The sequence below is a fragment of the Grampus griseus genome (assembly GCF_964374135.1).
Source record: "Grampus griseus genome assembly, chromosome: 14".
Taxonomy (NCBI): domain Eukaryota; kingdom Metazoa; phylum Chordata; class Mammalia; order Artiodactyla; family Delphinidae; genus Grampus; species Grampus griseus.
This window is the reverse complement of record NC_139008.1, coordinates 11303691-11330550: the sequence shown is the minus strand read 5'-3', so window position 1 is coordinate 11330550 and position 26860 is coordinate 11303691. Positions and strand designations below refer to the sequence as shown.

Here is a 26860-nt window from a genome sequence, read left to right as displayed (position 1 = left end):
ACATTATTTATTACTGTAATAAATTAACCAGGGTCATTCAGTTTCATAATCAAAGAGGTCTCTGCTTTCTTCTGAGGCTTGCCCCAAATTCTACAGGCTAGAATTTGTCTCTTCAACAAAAGGGCAGCTTCAGAACCTCCTGGAAAGGGATTATACCAAATACTCTAAACTATTGGTATGTCTAAGAATAGACTCTAAGGCACATGCTTCTGAGCTGACATAGCTGAACCAACTTTCAGATTGCATCAGTAGACAGTCAAGGTTTCAAGGACTCTTTTTAGCGTACCACGTGAAAGCGGACTGCTTACCCACACCCAGCAGAATGAGAATCAATTATATGGGACTGAAGAGACTGATGAGGGAAATTTAACTTGAGTTGTGTGTTTGCAATATTGTTGATGGTGTTTTAATGTTCTATATCTTATGGACATGTAAGAAAATATGAGAAAGCCTTTTCTCCTTCTTCACTAACCCTCCATTTAGTAGACTTTGCTTTTAAACTAAGTAAAACTTTTAACAGTATCTGATTCTTAGCTAATTCCTTAGAGTTCAAAAATAAATGTTTTTACTGAATATCTCCTTATTTTTTTTTAATGGCAATACAGTTTTGGCATGGGCTCATTAGAATCTGTCCTCTTTTTTACTGGAATATAATTGGACAAATCAATTGTGCAGCCAAGGTCATGACTGGATGTCACATTTGAGGAGGATTCTCATTTAATTAGGTATGACAGACCCAATCTTAAGGAAAATTACTCTGATGGTTATTTTGTGGTTGCCCCATGCGGTGCCTCGATTAAACATTATTTCTGGGTACGTCTGTGAGGGTGTTTCTGTATGAGATTAGTATTGGAATCAGTGGACTCAGTAAACTAGATTGTCCTCCCCAGTGTTGGTGGGCATCATTCCACCTGTTGAGGGCCTGAATAGAACAAAACGGCAGAGGAAAGAAGAATCTACCCCCTTTTGCTTCCAGCCTGCCTGTTGAGCTGGGACATCAGTCTTCTCCTGCCCTTGGACTGGGGTTTATACCATCGACTCCCCTGGTTCTCAGGGCTTCAGACTCAGACTAGTATTATTCCACCCACTTTCATGGATCTTCAGTTTGCAGACAGTGGACTGTGGGACTTCACAGTCTCCGTAATTGTGTAAACCAATTCCTATGATAAATCTTTTCCTGTATATGTATATCCTATTGGTTCTGTGTCTCTAGAGAACCCTGACTAATACAATTACTGACCTGCTATGTGGAGCCATTGCCTACAAATCACTCCCAAGAAAACCAGCTTCGTATCTGGTTTACAGAATCCCAGTGTCAGTTAGTAAGGAAGCCTACCTCCTGCTAGGCCAGGGACCTTCACTAATTTGGGGGACCTCAAGAAGAGAGGAATTCATCCCCAAATATAGGTACATACTACCAGGTAAAATCTGGTAGAGAGAGTGTGTTGCACTTATTTCCTAGCCTTAGGATAGAAGAACAAATAATAGAGGTTTTCAAAAGTCCAGTCCAAGATTCCATATAAAAATTTCTGCACAGAAGTTTCTTTATTCTGAAGGGCTATAGAGCATATTCAAGGAGGCGTGTATGGTTACTGAAGACCCTTTTTTCGCACATATATGAGTAAGCCACCCAAACATACTGACACCAGCCTCTCTGGAAGTTATTTATGATATGAGGAGGGTGGTAGAGAGACTTCTGAGTTGTCCAAAATTTGGAAATAAGGCCAAAAAATGGGGTGACATGTCCTTTCAGTGGAGCACAGGCCCACCCAAATTTAGAGGGGTTTCTTATTGATTAATATTGGTAAAATTTTCAAATTTAGTGAAGTTACATGTTAACTTTTGTAGACTTTTGTCCAGTATATATGCAAATGATTTCTGTTCAATGGAAATCCAAAGTTTAAAGCCTCCTGCCCTAGTGGACATTAAAGGATTTGTGTCTAGTTCAGAAATTTTATCCTAATAGCCCTTTACTTAATTGCCTATAAAGACCTGTTTCCTTAAATGCTGTTTGAACCAGTCTTAACATCTCACTGGTTCCCTCAGTAATTAACAAGTAGAATAAAATCTTTGACAAGTATTCATTTTATATTTGCATGAGTTATGTTTTTAAAATCCTGAGAATTGTACTTTAACATAAGTAAAAATTTGTCTTTTCCTTTTTGGTTAATCTCAGAAAGTAGAGGAAGGGATCCCGATGTGAGTGGCGTGTAACTGAGTTGATGTAATTTCAGAAAAAAGCCAAGATATTTAAAGCAATTGGCTTTTGCAGCAGTCATTGTATGAGTTTGGCTAAGTTTTCTGGAAACATGTATTAAAAAATCATGTGTAGACTACCTTCATCAACCACCTAGAGGTTTCGAGCCTCAAAATGAGATACCTCTGGCCCTAGATTAGGTCTGACGTTTAGTCTTCTGTGGCCTGATGTGGTTTGATTCTATGATAACTAAACTGTGTTTGACATAGATTTGAAATGGTTCCTTAGTGGTGGATCCTAAAAATACCTGCTGAATGAGTGTCAACACAGAGGATCACTGCCTTCTTGTTCGTTGTTCTCCCAAGCCTTTCTAATTGGAGCCCGTGGGCTTTCCATTCAGCTCATCTGGAATTGAGTTTACCATACCTTCCTGGACATGTGTTGTTAACCTGGCTTTTCACGTAGGGTCGATTTCTCTGTCCTGGCATAGTCTTTAATTGATTCCAGGTCACTCATTTTATCCCCAGGCCAGAGATTCCAGCATGGACTCTCATGACCACATCATTTATGAGCAGATGATTGCTAGCCAATCCAGCAAAGTTCAGCCTGTACCTTCGTTGATTAGGGTCAGGTGGTGGAAGCAGAGTGAAGAGGAGGTGGATGGAGGAGCAACTGGGCTCAAATGCTCCTCCCGTTTGCAAAAATGACCAAGTTGACTTCATTCATGAGTTGTTCCATTCTTAAAACAGGAAAACAAAGTGACATGGCTTAACTCTATCCAGTTGAGAGCTTTCAAGCCTGTGGTCCTTAAAGAAACAGGGTTAAAATTCAGTAACTTCTTTCGGGAAACAAATTAAATTGTATTCAAATGCTCAAAAGGAAGCATGTCAAGGTTTAGTGGAGGCTGTCAGAGATACCCAGCAAGCAGATGATGGTGGTTTGGACTAGACTTGCAGCAGTGAGCATGGTGAAAAATATCAGATTCAATGTATATTTTTAGAAGTACAGAAAAAAGAACTTACTGAGGAACTTGATATGGATGTAAGAGAAGGAGAGGAACTAAGAGTAGGTTTGTGGTCTGAGCAACTGGGTAAATGGTGGTGCTATTTATTGTCTTGGGCTGGAAGGAGGACAGAAATTTAAATAGAGAGGAAACCAGCATTTCTGTTTAGGACATTAAGTTTGTGATGCCTTTGAGATATCCAAGTAGAAACATGAAGCCATCTGGAGCTCTGAGGCTAGGTCCAGGGAGGGCAGAGGAATTTGAGAGTTGTCAGCTCATTGGAAGCTGTGGGTCACACATTATAACCTAAGAAAAGAGTGTTGATGGGGAAGAGAAGGGCATGAGAATAGGACCTTGGGGATCTCCAACTTTTAGGAGTCCAGAAAAGGAGGAGGACCTGGTGAAGGAGGTTGAGGAGTGACCTCTGAGGCAGGAGGAAAAATAGAAGAATGTGGTGTCCCAAAAACTAGACAGAAAATATTTCAAATGCTGCTGAGAGATTAGGGGTGGGATGAGGATGAAGAATTGACCAATCCCTGGCCTCGGCCTGATGTAGGTCATCAGTGACATTGCTAAGAGAAGAAGAGAAGAGATAGGGAGGAAAGGTCCATTTTTACCGGGTGGTTAGTAACATGGATTTTGGAATTAGCCGGATGATGGTAATAGCGCCCATGATTATGACTCAGTATCTACCAGGTGTTTTGTAAAAATCGTCTAATCCTCTAAACTCTGTGAGGCAGGTAGTGCCCTCATATTCATTTTATAGAAAAAGAAATCAAAGTATTTAAACAAACTGACTAGCGTTACAGCCCATCAGCGGCAAAACCAGGATTCAAACAGAAGCTGTTTGACTTCAGAGCCATACCTTAACCATTAAAATGTTTTTTAATTAAAAAATTTTTTTATTGAAGTATAGTTGATTTACAATGTTGTGTTAGTTTCAGGTGTATAGCAAAGTGATTCAGTTATACATATATACTTTAACCATCTTGATAAACTGCTTCCTATAGCTAGTTTAAAGCCTTGCTGTCCTACTGACTGGCTGTGTAAAGTTGAGTAAGTTACTTAACTTAGTAAGACTCAGTTTCCTACATTTGTCATAAAAGGGAGATGTGATGTGTGTAGAGGGTTTTTGAGCATTAATTGAGCTATGTATGCAAAGCCTTAGCACAGAGCCTAACACACAGTTATTATCCGGTGCAGCCTACTCAGGTCACAGATGAGGAAGCCAGACCCCAGAGAGCCCAGAGAACTCGTCACAGGTACAGGGAGAGTGCCAGAGGGACGGCTGTGCCAGCGCCCTGACCTCTGGTCCAGAGCTCAGGATGTTAAGGACCTCTGGCCAGCTCTGTTTCTCAGAAGCCCCCTACTAAGGGAACAAAGTACTCTTTGATGCAGTTCCAGTGCACCTCTGAGCTGCTCAGAATAGTCCCTGCTCAAGGCAACAAATAACTCACAATGTTGTTACCTGCCTGATGACTTTTGAAGCAGCACTGTCCCGAGGAGTGCTCTGTCACTGGAGTGACAGTCCCTCATGTTGTACAGCCCCCCAAAGCTAACGCTCTGCTTTTGTGTTTTAAAATGCCCAAGACAGATCACAGAAAGTGCCAGTTTATTCCAGGAAGCAGAAGGATACACATTAGGCTGTCCTACGGCCAACGAGGGGAAATGTCTGATATGTATGTATATATGCATGTCTGCGTGTATGTATGTATACATGTATGTATTTCCTTTTCAGTCTGTCTCAGCTGTGGTTTGGTTATGAAGAAAATTCTCAAAGATGAAGTTTGATTTGGAGGTTTCTAAATCTGGGAGGTTTACAAGGTGCCATGGATTCAGAATCATGGACGTTGACTCTGGAAGGGCTCAGAGAGTGGTCAGCTCAGTGGCCTTTGTGTTTGGGGCTGTGGGGGACTGTGAGACCCCCCAGGAGCCCCTGAGTACAGGGAAAGACTGGGAGATGATGAGTTATGACTGCAGCCCCCAGCCCCAGCCCTTACCCAAATAGGTTTTTTTTTTTTTAAATATATATCTTTATTGGAGTATAATCGCTTTACAATGTTGTGTTAGTTTTTTCTGTACAACAAAGTGAATCAGCTATGTGTATACATATATCCCCATATCTCCTCCCTCTTGCGTCTCCTTCCCACCCTCCCTATCCCACCCCTCTAGGTGGTCACAAAGCACCGAGCTGATCCCCCTGTGCTATGCAGCTGCTTCCCACTAGCCGTCCATTTTACATTTGGTAGTGTATATATGTCCATGCTACTCTCTCACTTCATCTCAGCTTACCCTTTCCGCCCGTGTCCTCAAATCTGTTCTCTACCTCTGCGCCTTTATTCCTGCCCTGCCACTAGATTCATCAGTACCATTTTTTTAGATTCCATATATATGCGTTAGCATCCGGTATTTTTTTTCTCTTTTTGACTTACTTCACTCTGTATGACAGACTCTAGGTCCATCCACCTCACTACAAATAACTCAGTTTCGCTCCTTTTTATGGTGAATATTCCACTGTATATATGTGCCAAATCTTCTATATCCATTTATCTGTAGATGGACATTTAGGTCTCTCTTAATTTGCTTTACACGGCTATAGATGGCATTGAGGGAAACAGCTTTGGTTTAAAAATCACTGATCTAATCTAACTTTCTTATCTTACAGATAAGGAGACTGAGGTCCAAACAGGGAACTGATTTGTCCGATATATAAGACTAAGCCCGTCCTAGAGCTTAGACGGGAACTCAAGTCCCTGATTCCCATATGGTTGTTTTTTTGTTATTTTTTCCCCTCTATTTAGTAGGGCTGGAAGTTGACTTTTATTTCTGCCCTTGCTTTCAGCACAGGCATCAGTAAACTTTTTCTGCAAAGGGTTAGATCATAAATATTTTCTGTTTTACGGGCTATACAGTCTCTGTTGCAACTACCCAATTCTGTCCTTGTAAGGCAAAGCCGCCGTAGACAAAATGCAAGCAGGTGAAGGTGGTCAGAGGATACAAATTTCTAGTTATAAGATGAGTAAGTTCTGGAGAGGTGATGTAGTGCATGGTGATTATAACTACCAGTATTGTATTAGAAACTTGGAAGTTGCTAACACAGTAGGTTTTAAAAGCTCTCACCACACACCCAGAGATTGTAACTGTGAGGCGCTGGAGGTGGTAACTGACATTGTTGTGGTGATCATTTTGCAATATATACATATATAAAAACACTGTGTTGTACAGCTTAAACTTACACTGTGTTCTATGTAAATTTCATCTCAATAAACCTGGGAGAAAAAAGAGGAGGGTCTATGTATATGATATGCGATTTATGTTTGTTGTTTTAACTTACTGGCTCAGAGCCAGGAGACTTAGATTTAATGCGGGTCTACTTCTCATTAGCTGTGTGAACTTGGGAATGTCATTTAGGCTCTCTGAGCTTCAGATGTCTCGTCTTTTGAGTGATGATGATAATACCTACCGCCAAAGATTGTTGTGAAGATTAAACAGGATAATGTATTAAATCTCCACTTTAAATCCTGTTTTTTACATACAAAAACACAGCAAAGTGTTTTTATTTTAGTATAAACCGAATTCTCAAAGAGATTAAACCTGAAGAGAGATTTATCCTTGCAGCGATGGGCACTGTTCTCGATGTTGTAATCCACTGTGGAAATGGGGGATCATTTTGACATTTCTCATGAATCATCGGGATATTCTCCATGGCCTGAGAATGGATTTTAAGATGTCTCTTAGGCTGGAATTTTAATTCCTTGTAAATTACATTGCTCACATGAAAATGTGCTATACGCTGCAAATAGAGATTGCAGCTAACATCAATGCCAAATGAGGACTGCATTATTTTAAATTTGATTGATGTCATGCTCTTATGCATTCCTGAAAGAAAATAGTGAAGTCAGGTGACTCAATACCAGTCTTCAGTGATACTTATTAGTATGATGGTTATTCAGTAAAGATATTCTTAAAGTGTAGGAGGCACTCGTACAACTAGATTCAGTTGCATGCTGAAGGCTGTGCATATTCATTTTCTCCCAGTTGTTACGAAGAGTCCAATTTTAATTTGTTTGGTATTTCTGTTAATACCAAGGCCCACTTAGTATATCCATTGAAAGTCCTTAAACATATTAATGGGAGTCCTCCAAGAATTGCTACAGAGTTTTTAAATGTTTGTGAATTACCTTGACAGACCTTTAGTTTTAACTCACATTAAGCAGATTTCATTATTAACAAGAATATGTGCAAATTAAAATGAGGCCATTAACATCTTAAATACACTGCACGTTAAAAAAGAAAGCGAGTTTGAAAAAAATTGAGGAAATGCATTTTGCAAAAACAAAGTTGCCAAAAATAGAAAAAGAAACCAAATTTAACCTACCAGTAAAGACATACTGATTGTGTTTACAAATGAGCATTGAGAAATATTATTTAGAAGAAAGCAAATAGGACTGGAAATCTGGAGCCTGAGTTCCAGTTTTAGGTCAGTTTTCCAAAAAACAGTCTGCCAACAGAGAATTCATTATGGATAACTTGCCAAATAACAAATTCAAAGAATTTGCAAAGTTTACTAAAATTGTGTTTATTTTAAACTGTTGGTTGAGTTTTTCAAACAAAAGGTTTAGATGATTTGGGGTAAGTTTTAGGCGATCAGCTTTCATTCTGCCTTCAGAACAAGATTTTAGGAACTCTTCGTCCTGTGTCGGGCCCTAAGTGCCCCGTGGTGGTTGGAGCCCAGGGAAGGGGATCAGAGGGGCCCCCCTCTGCTGGAGGAAGGTGGAGAGAGGGGTCAGCTGAGAACACAGCCTGGGCTGCAGATCCCACCCGGGGTTCCTGAGCAGCAGAGGGCAGGGCAGGGTAGACCAAGGTGCCGAGGGTAAGGGTGGGCAAACACACAGCATCCAAGGGCAGGGACCTGGGGGGAAGAGGCTCCTGGTGGTAGAGAAGGTGGTTATGCTGAGGGTGAGAAGGCACCTAGCTAAGGAGTTCCGGCTCCCCACAGCACCACCCATAGGTCCAGTAGGCATTGCTCTAAACTTAATAAGTAGTTAAAACTGGAGCACATTTTTGATGATTTGGGAAACTGAAAAATTAGTCATTGATGACTTGGCATTTGGTGGAATGACAAGCATGCTGACTTTTATCAAACTGACTCAGCAAACTGGCTGTTCAGTGAACTGGTCATTCAGAAACCAGACTCAGCTCCAGGTGGAGAGGCACTCATGTGGACCCTGGCCAAAGCGCCTTCCTCTGTGGGCCTCCCAGTGGAGCAGCTGGGGCCAGCCCAGCTCGGAAGAGCACAGGGAGGCCCTTCTCCAGGGAGGTGCCCTGCGGGGAGGAAGGAGGCCAAGCAAGGCAGGCTCTGGGCCTTGACCCCCCCCCCCCATACCAACCAGGCCTACCCTCTTCTACCACATGAGGTTTCTTGGAGGGAAAAATGTTTCACTGTTGAAATCAACAGAAACACATTTGAAAACCACTAGAAAAGATGATCACACACCCGTTGAGATAATAATAGTTAATACTTTTTGAGCACTTACTATACGCCAGACACTGTGCTGAGCACTTTAAAGACAGTTCCTCACTTAATCCTCACTCTTGCCCTTTGAGGAAGGTGACTGTCATCTTTACCTTATGAGTGAGGAGATGGGCTCTCTCTGTGCCAGCTGCAAATGGCCTGGTGTCTCTCTTTTGATCTCATTCACATGGGGACTTTCTGGAGGGTTTCTTAGGCAGCCTTTGGGACCACTGTGCAGCATGATCCTGACCTCTTTGCTGAACAGAGGCTCTGTCCCTAAAGCGAGGGAAGTCGGACCACCCGCCTGGGCTCCTCCTGTTCTGAATGGTTCTCACTGCCTCACCTTTGTAGCCCCTTCTTTTCTTTCCTCGCTGGCTAGCCAAAGCTTTACGGGCGCAGCCTCATTCCCACATTTCTACAAAGACTTAGGTATTCTCACAATCCCAGCTGCAGCACCAGAACCAACGTGCTGAGTAGTGACTTCCCAGTCAAGGTGCATACAAGTCAGTTATGCAAGATGCATGAGTTCTAGGGACCTGCGGACAGCCCTGTGCCTGTGGTCAACAGTCCTGGATTGGACACTTACAAATCTGTTAAGAGGGTAGATCTCATGTTAAGTGCTCTTACCACAAAAAACAAAAAGAAACAAACGAAATCCAATACAGAGCATGCCTACTGCATTCCCGGCACTGTACTCGAGGTCTTGCTGCAACAGGTATAACCCAAAAGTTCGGATATCACTGCCTTTCCACAGACAGGGAAACTGAGGCATGAGGGGTGAAGTCATTTCCCGAGTCACACATCTGGCAAGCAGCAGAGCCCTACTTCCTGCCGGCCACTTATTGTTCCTCGCCTCTGTTTGCCAACCCCCTCACTCCCCTCTCCCCAGGCCACAGGGACTCCATCTCTTCCAAACTCCTCTGACTCTTTAAAAAGCAGCTCCCAGTTCTTCGGCCCTTCGCATAGCGTGTTCGCTATTGTAAGTTAGCTTTTCAGGAGTTTGTGTCTCCCCTCTCCAGCTAGGGCGGGGGGCTCCCGAGGGCCCTCGCCCCCATCACTTCCCTCCATGGTGTCAGCACAGAACCGGGCACAGGACTTGATGACATTCTGGTGCATTCTTCAGCCAGCACTGGAAGCCATTTCTCCCCAGGAAATTATGGCTTTCAGTTTGTTTGTATTGATTACGGCGGGGATTTGTTTTCTGTCCTGCTACATAAATGTCTTTATGGGATAATTGTCGCAACTTTTCAGGGAAGGTTTACACTTCATGGAGTCAGCCCTTTCTCCAGCATCCATCACCGTCGACTGCAAACGTCAGCAGCTCTGAGTCTGAGCTTCTCCCCATCCACAGCTTGTCCTGCCCTAGAGGGCAGCCTGGTAGTCGCCCCAATACCAGCTCCCAACTCCATGTAACAAATGTTTAAGTGGCCTAGTCCTGCTCCACAGCCCTTTGCTCAGCACGAGCCATTGCTGTTTGGGGTAAAGATTGGGGAAAAGACTTTGGACCATATTTTTTTTTTCTTCATAAATATGTACTTTAGCCGATAGCCAGAATACACAAGAGGAGGAGGCCAAAGAGATGCATGGTGGCTCTGGACCAGGGTGAGGATGCAGGGAGGCTCTGGACACAAGGAGGAGGATGCAGGGAGGCTCTGGACACAAGGAGGAGGATGCAGGGAGGCTCTGGACCAGGGTGAGGATGCAGGGAGGCTCTGGACACAAGGAGGAGGATGCAGGGAGGCTCTGGACCAGGGTGAGGATGCAGGGAGGCTCTGGACCAGGGTGAAGATGCAGGGAGGCTCTGGACCAGGGTGAGGATGCAGGGAGGCTCTGGACACAAGGAGGAGGAGTTAGGGTAGAAACCCCACCATCGTCCCCACGATTTTCTTGCTCATTAGGAAAAGCTGCATAGGTTGCTTATCCACTGTGGTAGAGAGGAAAATAGCTCCCCTAAGATGTGCACATCCTAAAGAGGTGCAAAGAGGAATTAAGGGTGCAGATGGGATGAAGGTTGTCTATCGGATGACCTTAAAATAGAGGGATTAGCCTGGATTATCCGAGGACCCGATGTAATCACAGGGTCCTTACAGGGGGAAGAGGGAATTGGCAGAGCTGTCAGAGAGATGGCAGCCTGAGAAGGACTCAGCTCAATGTCGCTGGCTTTGAAGGAGGAGGAAGGTGGCCATGATGCAAGGCAAGCAGGCAGTTTCTAGAAGCTTAAAAAGGCAAGGAAAGGGCTTCTCTCTTAGAGCTTCTAGAAAGCAGTGCACGCTGCCAATACCTTGATCTTAGCCTGATGAGTTCCATGTCAGACAGCTGATCTACAGACTTGTAAGATATTCAGTTTGTGTGTGTGTGCTTTTTTAAACCACTAAATTGGCAACAGTTTGTCACAGCAGCAGCAGAGAACCAATACAATCTGTAAATACTCTTAATCTGTGAACCTTTTGTCAACCAGAGGAAAATTTCACACTTGGGAGTTTACATATTGCTGTTTAGGTTTAGAACACTATCCTGGACTGCAAAGCCGGGTGTTTCCTTTTTTACCCATTTCACTAGAAAAACCACTTTCTAGTGGTTTTCAAAACTTGCCCTGATTTTTTTAAGATGGATAAGAAGTTAAGCACTGGTCAAGTGGTCAGTTTGGTTTTGCCTCTGAAAACTCTTTGAAAAATCAATTTGTATTTGACCAACTTCGTGAAAATGGTGAAAGATGGCTGTGGTTGCTAAGAGAGGCTGCCAGGGGGTTGCCATGGGAACAACTGTTTTTAAATCAGGAATAACGAGCTCTAACTGTAAAGAGCTGAGGTAGGGAAAACAGGGGAGGTAGCTACCTCTTACTTCCTCCTCATTAAGGGGAAACAGCCTGAGGTTTCCTGCCAATTCCTTAAGTTCAGCAGACATTGCCCTGCTGCTCTGTGAAGGGCAATAGTAAATGTATGGGTTTCAGATTCCAACAGATTTGGGTCTGAATTCCTGATTCACCCGTGCCATCTGCAAGACCCAGAGTAAGATGCAGAACTACCCTGGGACTCTGTTGTGTTAGTCGTGAAATGGGGATTATGACAGTAGTACTTGCCTCTTGGCGTGGGTGTGATTACATGAGAAAACACGTGCAATTTGTCTCACACAGTGCCTGGAAAGTAGTAAGAACTCAATCCCTGATGGTGCTATTATGCTTAGACAAGAGACTTGTTGCAAGGCTCCAGATTGTGCTTCCAAACCAACTTGGAGAAAGACCTTTCTAGAGATTCCCAATGCATCAGGCACTGATGAGTGCTCCTCCAGCATATGACTGGTAGGCAGCTCAGCCCACATGTGAGTCACCTTGAGGCAGCCACATCTGAGCTAGTCTAGAGTCTGCACAAGGAGCAAGTCCAGTGCTCCCATGGTTGGCTGTCCTGGCAACGCCATCAGAGTTTTGGCAAGCTTGCTGTTGGCTTCTGCCCTTCTCTCTTGGTGGGCCGAGTAGACAGGCGCTGATTGAGGCACCAGCTTTGAGGAGACTGCTCTAGATAGCCATCTGATTACATGGGGCAGCAGCTGTTTGTTTTCTCTGATTTCACCCGAGGGTGACTGGTGAGAAGGGCAGGAAGGCAATGAGAGGGGGACCAGACCCAGGCCATAGGCAGGCACAGGGACTTTGAAGACTGACTGACCACTTTGCAGAAGCTTTTCACCACCACGAAGGGAAAAGGCTCAGCTGAGTCCCAGGAGCCAAGTCTAGGATGCGAAGCTGAGCAAGTAGCTAAATGTTGGGTTAAACTGGGAGGACTGAGCAGGAGAGAAACTAGAGGAGGACCAATTGTCAGCAGAAGGACCATGAGAGGATGGGGCAGATTACAAATGATGGAGAGAGCGGACCCGGGGCAGCTCTGCCCTGGAGGATATGTGCTCCTGGCTTGGCAAACCCAAGGGGTGATGGTGAGCTGTCTGTGAGACCTGGCTAGTCAGCTCAGGCCATTAGAAAAACTCACCTCGCCACTAGCAGAACCAGCCTTCGTATAAGACCCCAATGAGAAATTTCCACTGGGCCCAGAGTCAGGAAATGGTGGACCTTTTCTAACTGGTTTGTTCCTGTCTGAAGCCAGACCTGGGGAATTGCTCAGGTATCCGTATTCACCATTGGCTGCTGGAAACCTTAGAGCCACATACGTGTTCCATGCAGAACATGTGCATGGTCTTGGAGGCATGTATGTTTGGTTTAGATTCAGTCCTGGATTCATCTTACGTTCCTACTCTGGTTTGTCTTTCTGACTTAACACTTAAAAATTGTTGAATCTTGCTTCTTAACTAAGAAATATGCTTTTAAATTTAATTTGTCTTCATTTTACAAATAACTTTTTATAATTACAAAATAGTATAATCTATGGTACAGTACAATCTATCATCAAATCTATCTATATCTATGGTATACTAATAATGTATACTATGGCTATAGTATAATCTGTAATCAAATCTATAATCAGAATAGCACAATCCTCCTTATGCTGAATGGGAAGCAGACATATATAAGAAAAACTCGTCTTTAATCCCACTACTATTAACATTTCAGAGCTCTGTGCCACTTTGGAGTCACCACTGGAATGGAAACGAGGTTTTGGCCTTTTCACCCAGTGTTCCACGAACTTAATGGTCCAGCTGCTCAGGCTGGGGATGACTTCTAGAGAAGGATTTCCTGTTGGAAATGTAATTGCATTTGGGAATAATTATAGAGGCTGTGACTATGTACAGACTGCCTCCCTTAATAACCAGGAAACCCAACAAGGTCTGAGCTAAAATCAGCTCGAAAATGGGTAGTTTTTAAAGTGACTATTAGTAGTCATTAACTGGTTACCTGCTGTTAGCCTGTTTCAATGAATTTTGAAGTTTTCAAACAAGTTTATGTGGACAAATAACCAGAGACCAGAATGGTAGCAAGGGTAAGAAAACGAATATCAAGGAGCAATTTGATCTATTAAGCAGTTGTTGTGTTGTATCTCTTCATGCCCTGAAGAGGATGGGCATGAAAAAAAATGAATTATTTAATTACAGCACGGTTTCATTAATTTAACTTTTTATTAGCCTATAATTTTGTAGTGCTTTGGAGCCTATAGAATGTCAGAGGAACCTTTTCTTGTATCCAATAATGAAGCTGTGTACTATACCATTAGTTTGTCTAGTCTTTTAACTCGTATTTACTGAGTATCAATTTTGTGGCTAGTCAAGGACCAAAGATGGCTTATTCCTGGTCCCTGCCTTCAAGGAGCTCCTGTTCTGATGAGGTGACAGCACACTGCATTGTAACTATGTTTTGCTTCTCCGAGGGCTTTGGAAGCACAGAGAAAGAACAAATTGAGGCAGCCTAGGGCAGTGGAGGGTGGAGCCTCCCAGGCAGAGAAGGACAGAGTGGGGTGAGCGGGGCTTTCAAGGTAGCAAACAGAGAACAGCACAGAGGTCACAGCTGGAAAGATCCTAGTTGGTCTGAGTTGCTCTGAGCGTGGCTGGAGGGTTGAATGGAAAAAGGTGGAGGGGCTAGCAGCCTCCTGCTGCTGCTCATCTCTGGGTTGCCTCCTCGCCTTGTTCCCACACATCAGTATCTCCTCCTCCCATTCAGGTTCTGCTGTTGTACTCCCTGCTATGGGCTCCTTTTCTGGGCTGGCTACAAGCTGTGACAGCATGGAAGGAACTCAGCAGTTGGTAAGTACTCAATTCACGTCAGCTATTTTCGTTATCCGTATAACTGGCTGCCATATTTCTCTAAAGTTGCAGTGGCTTGGATTTGTGTATCTCTTAGTACCCACAGAAGCCTTACAGCCAAAGGGAAGTAGTTCCACACTGGATAAAACTTTTTAAGTGCAATCCCCAGGAAGATCTCTTTGATTTTCCCCAAGATAGCCCCTTCACTCATGACACCTTTCCATGGGAAAACCTTGGCTCCATCCCGGCCCAGTACTCAGCTCCCGGTGGACAAGAGGCCATTGAAGAGAGTGAACCAGATGGCCAAGTTTCCCCTAGGTCCAGGCCGGGGTCCTGCTGCTGTGAGTTCTGAAATAGGACACAGTGTCACATCACCTCCCCCAAGCCATCCAGAAGAAGGTAGATGCCAAGGCAAGCATGTGAATGTGGAATCTTTGGGCTAGAAAGGCATTCCTTCAATTCTCCCTTTTGTGGGGAATTGCTGACATGCCTGGAATTGCCACACTGCAAACACACCAGGCCACGATATGCAAACCCACAACATTTATGCTTTGGAATGTCAGACCTTTGAGTTTAAAAACAGACTTTAAAGAGTTTGAGAACCTGGCAACTAATCAGTGCTCTCTGCTCAGAATGAAAGCACAGAATGGTTTGTTGTATCTCGATACACAGACGGCTATGGCTGGAGAAAATTATTTTTTCTCTATGGTACTCAAAACACCCATTTGTCTGATTTTTCCCCGTTTTGTAGTTTATTGCTTGGCATTTGGTTTGCATAGCCCAGTAGTGTAGTCAGTCTGCAAATTATTTTTTTTTAACATCTTTATTGGAATATAATTGCTTTACAATGTTGTGTTAGTTTCTGCTGTATAACAAAGTGAATCAGCTATATGTATACATATATCCCCATATCCTCTCCCTCTTGCGTCTCCCTCCCACCCTCCCTATCCCAACCCTCTAGGTGGTCACAAAGCACCAAGCTGATCTCCCTGTGCTACGCGGCTGCTTCCCACTAGCTATCTATTTGACATTTGGTAGTGTATATATGTCAGTGCCACTCTCTCACTTCGTCTCAGCTTACCCTTCCCCCTCCCCCTCCCTGTGTCTTCAAGTCCACTCTCTATGTCTACGTCTTTATTCTGGTCCTGCCCCTAGGTTCTTCAGAACCATTTTTTTTTTTTATATTTCATATACATGTGTTAGCATATGGTATTTGTTTTTCTCTTTCTGACTTACTTCACTCTGTATGACAGACTCTAGGTCCATCCACCTCGCCACAAATAACTCAATTTCATTTCTTTTTATGGCTGAGTAATATTCCATTGTATATAGGTGCCACATCTTCTTTATCCATTCATCTGTTGATGGACACTTAGGTTGCTTCCATGTCCTGTCTATTGTAAATAGTGCTGAAATGAACATTGTGGTACACGACTCTTTTTTTTTTTTTTAACATCTTAATTGCTTTAAAATGGTGTGTTAGTTTCTGCTTTATAATAAAGTGAATCAGCTATACATATACAGATATCCCCATATCTCTTCCCTCTTGCGTCTCCCTCCCACCTTCCCTATCCCACCCCTCAAGGTGGTCACAAAGCACCAAGCTGATCTCCCTGTGCTATAAGGCTGCTTCCCACTAGCTATCTATTTTATATAGTGTATCTATGTCCATGCCACTTTCTCACTTTGTCCCAGCTTACCCTTTCCCCTCCCTGTGTCCTCAAGTCAATTCTCTACATCTGCATCTTTATTCCTGTCCTGCCCTAGGTTCTTCAGAACCACTGTTTTTTTTAGATTCCATATACATGTGTTAGCATATGGTATTTGTTTTTCTCTTTCTAACTTATTTCACTCTGTATGACAGACTCTAGGTCCATTCACCTCACTAAAAATAACTCAATTTCATTTTTTCTTATGGCTGAGTAACATTCCATTTTATATAGGTGCCACATTTTCTTTATCCATTCATCTGTCGATGGACACTTAGGTTCCATGTCCTGGCTATTGTAAATAGAGGTGCAATGAACATTGTGTTACATGACTCTTCTTGAATTATGGTTTTCTCAGGGTATATGTCCAGTAGTGGGATTGCTGGGTCGTATGGTAGTTCTATTTTTAGATTTTTAAGGAACCTCCATACTGTTCTCCACAGTGGCTCTATCAATTTACATTCCCACCAACAGTGCAAGAGGGTTCCCTTTTCTCCACACCCTCTCCAGCATTTATAGTTGGTAGATTTTTTGAGGATGGCCATTCTGACTGATGTGAGGTGATACTGCATTGTAGCTTGGATTTGCATTTCTCTAATGATCAGTGATGTTGAGCATCCTTTCATGTGTTTGTTGGCAATCTGTATATCTTCCTTGGCGACATGTCTGTTTAGGTCTTCTGCCCAGTTTTGGATTGGGTTGTTTGTTTTTTTGAGATTGAGCTCCATGAACTGCTTGTATATTTTGGAGATTAATCCTCTGTCAGTTGCTTCATTTGCAAATATTTTCTCCCATCCTGAGGGTTGTCTTTTCGTCTTGTTTATGGTTTCCTTTGCTGTGCAAAAGCTTTTAAGTTTCATTAGGTCCCATTCATTTATTTTTGTTTTTACTTCCATTTCTCTAGGAGGTGTGTCAAAAAGAATCTTGCTGTGATTGATGTCATAGAGTATTCTGCCTGTGTTTTCCTCTAAGAGTTTGATAGTGTCTGGCCTTCCATTTAGGTCTTTAATTCATTTTCAGTTTATTTTTGTGTATGGTGTTAGGGAGTGTTCTAATTTCATTCTTGTACATGTAGCTGTCCAGTTTTGCCAGCACCACTTATTGAAGAGGCTGTCTTTTCTCCATTGTATATTCTTGCCTCCTTTATCAAAGATAAGGTGACCATATGTGTGTGGGTTTATCTCTGGGCTTCCTGTCCTGTTCCATTGATCTATATTTCTGTTTTTGTGCCAGTACCATACTGTCTTGATTACTGTAGCTTTGTAGTACAGTCTGAAGTCAGGAAGCCTGATTCCTCCAGTTCCGTTTTTCTTTCTCAAGATTGTTTTGGCTATTCGGGGTCTTTTGTGTTTCCGTACAAATTGTGAAATTTTTTGTTCTAGTTCTGTGAAAAATGCCAGTCGTAGTTTGATAGGGATTGCATTGAATCTATAGATTGCTTTGGGTAGTATAATCATTTTCACAATGTTGATTCTTCCAATCTGAGAACATGGTGTATCTCCATCTGTCTGTATAATCTTTAATTTCTTTCATCAGTGTCTTATAGTTTTCTGCATACAGGTCTTTTGTCTCCTTAGGTAGGTTTATTCCTAGGTATTTTATTCTTTTTGTTGCAATGGTAAATGGGAGTGTTTCCTTAATTTCTCTTTCAGATTTATCATCATTAGTGTATAGGAATGCAAGAGATTTCTGTTCATTAACTTTGTATCCTGCTACTTTACCAGATTCATTGATTAGCTCCAGTAGTTTCCTGGTAGCATCTTTAGAATTCTCTATGTATAGTGTCATGTCATCTGCAAACAGTGACAGCTTTACTTCCTCTTTTCCGATTTGGATTCCTTTAATTTCTTTTTCTTCTTTGAAAAACTATGTTGAATAATAGTGGTGAGGGTGGGCAACCTTGTCTTTTTCCTGATCTCAGCAGAAATGGTTTCAGTTTTTCACCATTGAGAATGATGTTGGCTGTGGGTTTGTCACATGTAGCCTTTATTATGTTGAGGTAAGTTCCCTCTATGCCTACTTTCTGGAGTGTTTTTATCATAAATGGGTGTTGAATTTTCTCAAAGCTTTTTCTGCATCTATTGAGATGATCATATGGTTTTTCTCCTTCAGTTTGTTAATATGGTGAATCACATTGATTTATTTGCGTATATTGAAGAATCCTTGCATTCCTGGGATAAACCCCACTTGATCATGGTGTATGATCCTTTTAATGTGCTGCTGGATTCTGTTCACTAGTATTTTGTTGAGGATTTTTGCACCTATGTTCATCAGTGATATTGGCCTATAGTTTTCTTCTTTTGTAACATCTCTGTCTGGTTTTGGTATCAGGGTGATGGTGGCCTTGCAGAATGAGTTTGGGAGTGTTCCTCCCTCTGCTATACTTTGGAAGAGTTTGAGAAGGATAGGTGTTAGCTCTTCTCTAAATGTTTGATAGAATTCACCTGTGAAGCCATCTGTCCTGGGCTTTTGTTTGTTGGAAGATTTTTAATCACAGTCTCGATTTCAGTGCTTGTGATTGGTCTGTTTATATTTTCTATTTCTTCCTGGTTCAGCCTTGGAAGGTTGTGCATTTCTAAGAATTTGTCCATTTCTTCCAGGTTGTCCATTCTATTGCCATATAGTTACTTGTAGTAATCTCTCATGGTCCTTTGTATGTCTGCAGTGTCAGTTGTTACTTCTCCTTTTGCATTTCTAATTCTATTGGTTTGAGTCTTCTCCCTTTTTTACTTGATGAGTCTGGCTAATGGTTTATCAATTTTGTTTATCTTCTCAAAGAACCACCTTTTAGTTTGATTGATCTTTGCTATTGCTTCCTTCATTTCTTTTTCATTTATTTCTGATCTGATCTTTATGATTTCTTTCCTTCTGCAAACTTTGGGTTTTTTTTGTTCTTCGTTCTCTAATTGCTTTAGGTGTAAGGTTAGGTTGTTTATTTGAGATTTTTCTTGTTTCTTGAGGTAGGTTTGTATTGCTATAAACTTCCCTCTCAGAATTGCTTTTGCTGCATCCCATAGGTTTTGGGCCACCGTGTTTCCATTGTCATTTGTTTCTAGATATTTTTTTATTTCCTCTATGATTTCTTCAGTGATCTCTTGGTTATTTAGTGGCATATTGGTTAGCCTCCATGTGTTTGTATTTTTTACAGTTTTTTTCCTGTAATTGATATCTAGTCTCATAGCATTGTGGTTGGAAAAAATACTTGATACAATTTCAATTTTCTTAGATTTACCAAGGCTTTATTTGTGACCCAAGATATGATCTGTCCTGGGGAATGTTCCATGAGCACTTGAGAAGAAAGTGTATTCTGTTGTTTTTGGATGTTAAGTCCTGTAAATATCAATTAAGTCCATCTTGTTTCATGGATCATTCAAAGCTTGTGTTTCCTTATATATTTTCATTTTGGTTGATATGTCCGTTGGTGAAAGTGGGGTGTTTAAGTCCCCTACTATTATTGTGTTACTGTTGATTTCCCCTTTTATGGCTGTTAGCCTTTGCCTTATGTACTGAGGTGCTCCTATGTTGGGTGCATAAATATTTACAATTGTTATATCTTCTTCTTGGATTGATCCCTTGATCATTATGTAGTGTCCTTCTTTGTCTCTTGTAATAGTCTTTGTTTTAAAGTCTATTTTGTCTTATTTGAGAATTGCTACTCCAGCTTTCTTTTGGTTTCCATTTGCATGGAATATCTTTTTCCATCCCCTCACCTTCAGTCTGTATGTGTCCTTAGGTCTGATATGAGTCTCCTGTAGACAGCTTATATATGGGTCTTGTTTTTGTATACATTCAGCCAGTGTATGTCTTTTGGTTGGAGCATTTAATCCATTTACATTTAAGGTAATTAGCAACATGTATATTCCTATTACCATTTTCTTAATTGTTTTGGGTTTGTTAATGTACGTCTTTTCCTTCTCTTGTGTTTCCTGCCAGAGAAGTTCCTTTAGCTTTTGTTGTAAAGCTGGTTTGGTAGTGCTGAATTCTCTTAGCTTTTGCTTGTCTATAAAGCTTTTAATTTCTCCATCGAATCTGATTGAGATCCTTGCTGGGTAGAGTAATCTTGGTTGTAGGTTTTCCCCTTTCATCACTTTAAATATATCCTGCCACTCCCTTCTGGCTTGCAGAGTTTCTGCTGAAAGATCAGCTGTTAACCTTATGGGGATTCCCTTGTTTATTATTTGTTGTTTTGCTCTTGCTGCTTTTAATATTTTTTCTTTGTATTTAATTTTTGGTAGTTTGATTAATATGTGTCTTGGCATGTTTCTCCTTGGCTTTATCCTGTATGGGACTCTCTGCACTTCCTGGACTTGATTGACTATTTCCTTTTCCATATTAGGGAAGTTTTCAACTATAATCTCTTCAAATATTTTCTCAGTCCCTTTCTTTTTCTCCTCTTCTTCTGGGACCCCTATAATTTGAATGTTGGTGTGTTTAATATTGTCCCAGAGGTCTCTGAGACTGTCCTCAATTCTTTTCATTCTTTTTTCTTTTTTCTGCTCTGCGGTAGTTATTTCCACTATTTTACCTTCCAGGTCACTTATCGAGGTCACGTTCTTCTGCCTCAGTTATTCTGCTATTGATTCCTTCTAGAGAATTTTTAATTTCATTTATTGTGCTGTTCATCACCGCTTGTTTGCTCTTTAGTTCTTCTAGGTCCTCGTTAAACATTTCTTGTATTTTCTCCATTCTGTTTCCAAAATTTTGGATCATCTTTACTATCATTACTCTGAATTATTTTCAGGTAGACTGCCTATTTCCTCTTCATTTGTTTGGTCTGGTGGGTTTTTACCTTGCTCCTTCATCTCTCTCTTCTCATTTTGTGTAACTTACTGTGTTTGGGGTCTCCTTTTCTTAGGCTGCAGGTTCGTAGTTCCCGTTGTTTTTGGTGTCTGCCCCCAGTGGGTAAGGTTGGTTCAGTGGGTTGTGTAGGCTTCCTGGTGGAGGGGACTGGTGCCTGTGTTCTGGTGGATGAGGCTGGATCTTGTCTTTCTGGTGGACAGGACCACCTCCGGTGGTGTGTTTTGCGGTGTCTGTGAACTTAGTATGATTTTAGGCAGCCTCTCTGCTAATGGGTGGGGTTGTGTTCCTGTCTTTCTAGTTGTTTGGCATAGGGTGTCCAGCCCTGGAGCTTGCTGGTCATTGAGTGGAGCTGGGTCTTCGCGTTGAGAACGGAGATCTCTGGGAGAGCTCTCGCCAATTGATATCACATGGGGCTGGGAGGTCTCTGGTGGTCCAATGTCCTGAACTCGGCTTTCCTACCTCAGAGGCTCAGGCCTGACACCCAGCCAGAGCACCAAGATGCTGTCAGTCACACCGCAGTGAATGTGGCGGTCTCCATGATGAAGTCAGATTATGAGGGTCTACAATAGCTGTTCAGCTAAAACAGGCTGACTTGGGAGCAGTTTGTCTACGAGGCTGTCTCCAGCAGCCTGTGGCTAAAAGAGTAGGTCTCTGCATGTGCTGCAGAATCTTAAACTTTTATATAGAGGTCTTAACTGGGTTCAGTACAGATGGTCTCAAGAACGCCTTACTCTCTCAAGGTGGTGTGCTTGAAGCACCTCCTAAGCCTGAGGGTCTACAAGCTGCAGGAAGACCGAGACCGCCCACAAGCCGTGATTCTCGCCATGAACCCTGCTGCTGCAGCAGTGGAATCTGGCTTGCCCCGCGGCTCTGCAGTGAGCTTTCAGGGAAGTTTTCTCTCTGTGATGATGAGATTCATGCTACCTGAGTTGCCCAAAGCCACAGAGCGCTTAAATGTTGGGGCTGGGGAACAAGCCCAGCAAATCTGGCTCCAGGGTCTGTGTTACCGCACCCTAAACGTCTCACCCCCGTGAGGCGCCTCCGCAAACTCGCTCTGCCGCAGGAAGAGTCCTGCAAATCATTTTGTAAAAATTGGTGATGCTGGTATGTTCAGAACAACACCCGCTGGGGTTTGACGACCACAAGATCAGGTCTTCATTATCTTATGGTCAACTGATGGGCTGTCATTGATTGACAGATCCAGGGTCTGGATTCTGTCCCTTGCTTTCCTCGTTTCTGTCTGAGCAAAGTGCAGGGGCCTCAGCACTTTAATTAGCGACTTGGATTTACTCTGTGTATTTGTTCCAGTCCATGGAGATTCTGTCCTGACTTGTCCTCTCAGATCAATTTATTCCACAGTCAAGGAGTATTTATTGAACTGCTACTCTGTGCTGGACCTTAAGGGTATGGAGAGACCAGATTACCATGGCTGATCTCAGGTCATTCACACTGGGTAGGATGGACAGGATTCTGAGCTGCACAGACGTGTAGACAGAGGGAGGGCAGCCAGGCCAGTGATGGACAGCCACCACAGCGTGGGTAGGGAGAGAGGTTGACAGGGAGACTTGGTAATACTTTCCTTTTAGAAAATTGACCATTTTCTGTTTAAAATCCAGACAATATTGTTTCAGGCCCTTGAAGTTCCATTGTCTTCTACATGTATGACCAGGAAGGAGTCAGACACATTACACTTAGCACCCTTCTGGCAGAGTGGAAAAAACTTTGCATATCACCAAATTCCACTAAGTGGCCTTTATCAACTCATTTGATCTCCCTGGGCCTCGATTTTTTCCTTCTGTAAAATGGGGATCATCTATATTGTTGTCAGGATCCAGTATAACACCATATATGTGAAAATTATATTCAGAAAAGCCTTGTCTTATGACCAAATAGGTAAGACACCTTGCCTGTCTATGTATTACCGATTTTCTAATCTCTGTAAATGTTAAGATTCATGAAATACAGATTTTATTTTAAAGAATTGCCTCATTCATAATAATTGTTACCCATTTCCTCAAACAATGGATACAAGGTATAGTGACTACCATTTTGGAGGAGAAGGCTCTTTGGGTTTTATTGATGTTAAGAAGAGCACCCCATACTCTGAAGTGTTAGGAAACCTTGAAGAAGAAGTGGGAGGTGGTGTTCAATGCCAGTCTCTGTTTTCTGCTCTGTCTGGCTCGTGAGCCTATAAATGATGCACCACTCTCAAAGCCCCATCAACTTGGAAAATGACCAAGCAGCGTCAGCTCAGCAATAGTCATCCATATTGTGCTTTTGAACCCTGCTGCTCTAACTGGAAGGAAATAAGGCACAGAGGGAAAATTGGCTTTTCTCAGCTGCCATCTGTCCGGGTTACCTCTGCAATGTCAGGAGGTGGAGACCTGTACAGGCAGCCCCAGGTGAGAGAGCCCTGGGTCAGTGGACCTCCTTGGGAGCATGACCCTGGCTATAGCCCCATTTTCCTTATTCCTGTTTCCTTGGGGATTGTCATTCAGGATTTGAATTTCCAAAGCATTCCTTTTACAATTCCGAATGATCTCCTGATACTTGTGTTGACTGTCTCATCCCAGGGTGGCAGACTGGACCTTCTGCTTGCTTGTTGGTTTCTGGCACTGACCCGAATGTTTCTGGTTCTCATGTCCGCCCAGCCCAAACCATAGCAAGTTCAGCTTCAACCATCCTTGTCTAGAATCTTGGACAGTTCATCCACTAACAGGGATAGGGCTGTCATGCTTTAGACTATGATATTCATCTCCCAAGATGTAAACTCTCCCTGTTGCATATCATCTTATATTGCAACCTAAGGCATGACATTTAGCCTCTCTGAATCCCAGTGTCCTAATCTGTGGAGGGATACTGTATCAGTGTAGACCCTCCAGGAAAGGGATGCCAACATGTAGTTAGAAGTGCAGGAGCTTACCTGTGAAGGCTGAATGGGGGGAGCCTGCGGAGCCTTCAGACTTCTATGGTGTGGGCAGGGAAAGCTGTCAGGCCATCATGCAGGCCTGATGCATGTGAAAGGAGAGCGGAGGAAGGGAGATAAAGTGGGAAGAGCTTGAGACAGTGGTGCAGCTCCTGGAAAGTCTTAGCCAGCCGAATGGAGAGCTGCAGTGCAGAGATTTCCTGTAAAGGAGTCCCATGTTGGGGCAGAACTGGCCAGGCCATGGCATCGCCTCTAAGCTCACTCATCCACTGGGGACTTTTACTAGTGGTAATCTCCAGCCCATAGTCAATTCATCATTGTGAACTAAAACTATTAACGTTTCAAATCAAATATTCATTGAAAACCTACTCTCCATAAAGCACCAAGCTGAGTGATGTCACGAGGAATTTGCAGATTGACTCAGTGTGTCCTGCAGAGAGAGAGATAATAAAATTAAAATGAAATTTTTTTTTGGAGTGACAAGGTAGGGGAAGATGCCAAGAACGGGTGAGCCTCAGGTTAGATGAACTGGTCCAGGTATAGGCCTTGTCCCAGAAAGATAGAAGTAGAAGTTCAAATTTGGGCATTCAAAGGGGCGTTGGAGACGTAGGCTTGATTTGGGTCAGTGCTGAGGCCAAGGCAGGAAGACCTAAGAAATCACAGGCTGGGAACACCTCAGTGCTTATAATTCATTGGGAATGGAAGCAGAAGATAGCTGGGCGCCCAGCTCTCTGTGAAATCCGCTGCCAAAAGGTCAAGGTCCAGCCAGTTGGTCTGGGGTTCTGAGAGGCTTCTAGGCAGGAGTAGAAAGATGCATGTCATGTAGACTGAACTAATACATCTGAGCATGGAGGAAGCCTGCAGTGGCTGAGGAAGATGCTGGCATCCACCTGCTGGGGGGATGGGCACATGGTCCACTGCCTCATCGGTGTTGTCTCTGCTGTGAAGCTGAGCTACGTCTGACTTGGGCAATGAACACAGTATTTTCCAAGTTTTCTTCTCTGGAGTGCCACAACTTGGAAGCTAGAGCTGGCTTTTTCTATAGTGTCAGCTGTGGTTTCCATGCTGTTAGAGAATCGTTTCCTGGTAGAGGACTTTACCCCTGGATGGCTAGTTGGTTCCATGCGTTGCCTATTCAATGGTCACATGTGGCTAAAACTCCCACTCAGTCACCTCTGTCAATCCCAGGGAACCATCAAGTACGCGGGCGTAGAAACGAGGTGGAGGCTGTTGTTTGTGTTGTTTGTTGCTCGGAGAGAGATGCCTGCGTGTGGCATGTGAGTGAGAAGTGAAGAATGTGCATGGGTTTACCTGGAACACACTTCCTCCCCCCACCATGACTTTATCTGTCTGAGGATATGAGGGTGGCCCACAAAGTTCCAGGGGTTACAGAAAGCACTGTGCATTTGTAGACGTGCTGATGATTGACAGTGGATGGAGCACGGAGGAAATAGCAGGGCTTGGAGAGAGGTGGGCCCCAGTGAGCAGAGCTGGATGGTCTTTGCGCAGCCCATGAGGCACCTGGGCCTGATCCCGGAAGATGTCGAAAGCTATGGGAAGGTTTGGAGCAGGCAGTAGGTACAGTCAGATTTGCTTCTAGAAAGATCTCTTTGGCAGAAATGCAGAAGGGTCAAGGGTTGGAGTGGAGAACTGTTAGGAGGTGTCAGCAGTAGTCCAGGTGAGAAAATGATGGAGACTGCTACTAAGCTGGCGTCATTGCATGGGAGGAAAGTGCACGGCTTGGAAAGAGCAAAGAACAAAGTGCAGTGAAAACAAGAATGCACACCACAGTCTGTGGGCGACTCAGAGAACAAAGCCAGCAAGGAGTCCACAGGAAGCAGCTCCAGCTTCCCAGGCAAGATCCAGAAGGGCCTCTCTGGAAGGGCCAACGCCTCTTGCAACAGTGATCTTCTGCTGGCCTTAAAGATTTTTCCCAACCTGATGTCCACTCCCAACCAACATCGACAGGTGTCCGGCAGGAGAATGATGTGATAGAACGAGTGCTCTCTGATCAGTCAGTGCATATAAGCTAGTCTAGATGAAGCCCCTGGAACTGGGTGATGTGGTTGATTCCATCAGACAATCACGTCCGTTGATACTTTGATATCCAAGAATATTTTGGCGCTGCCTTGCTCCTTTCCTCTTCCTTTGGCACTGGCATTACACCTGGTCATTCAGGCAGTATAGTAGCACCTGGGCTCAGGTTTTGGCATCTGGAAGACCAGGATAAATTACTTTTTTTCTAGTCTCAGCTTTCATCTTCGAAGACTGAATAATAACAGTGCCGGGCTGTCATGAATTTCAAATGAGTAGGGGTCCCAGCACAGTGCCTGCCTTGCAATAAACCTCCACAAGCGTTAGCCAATATGAGTATTATTACATGTCCCTTTGCCTTGGAGTGTTTGGGTCTCTTCACGCTCTCCCAGCCCCCCGGGGTGTCCGCATTTCGAGGAGCTGCTTCAGTACCCAGTCTCACGGTGGTGGGTCTCTGACCAGAACTGCAGCCACCCCGCCGTCCCTTAGCCCGCCCTCCCTCACCTGCCCTCCCCCGCCCCTTTCTCCTCCACATCCTTCCAGAGTGTCTGGAACAATGGGGGAAACCTGTGTGATTATAGTCAAAAGTCTCTCCGGGAAGCTCCAGCCCTTTCAGGGTAATTTGGCATGATTTTATGGAAGTGAGCCTTGGGGAAAATTCAAATGTCAAGCATAATTTGATACTTGAAACATGAAAGAAAAAGCCTTCTGATTTCTTTTCATCGACATTTCCACGCTCCACACTGCCCGGTTTTCCCCGTCCTCTCTCAGGGGTCATTACTCCGCAGTGGGGGCCAGAGGTGAAACAGCAGTAGCAGGTGGCAGTCTTTTAACCCTCCCTCCCCGCGAGTCCAGCACGGCCACTCAGTCTCATTCACTTACCCAGGCATCTCTGCCAACCCCGTTTTCTGAGTGCTGTCAAGGCAGGATGCTTTAATGAGCACTGAGATCTCAGCTTAAAGATCAGCAATTATGTATACACAGTAGATGATGAGCT

General features: G+C 43.4%; 1 long non-coding RNA gene across 1 annotated transcript in view; it reads left to right on the top strand.

The window, feature by feature from the left end:
* Positions 1 to 26860, top strand: part of LOC309833300 — a 288559-nt gene that overhangs the window by 37355 nt on the left and 224344 nt on the right. The window lies entirely within an intron of this gene.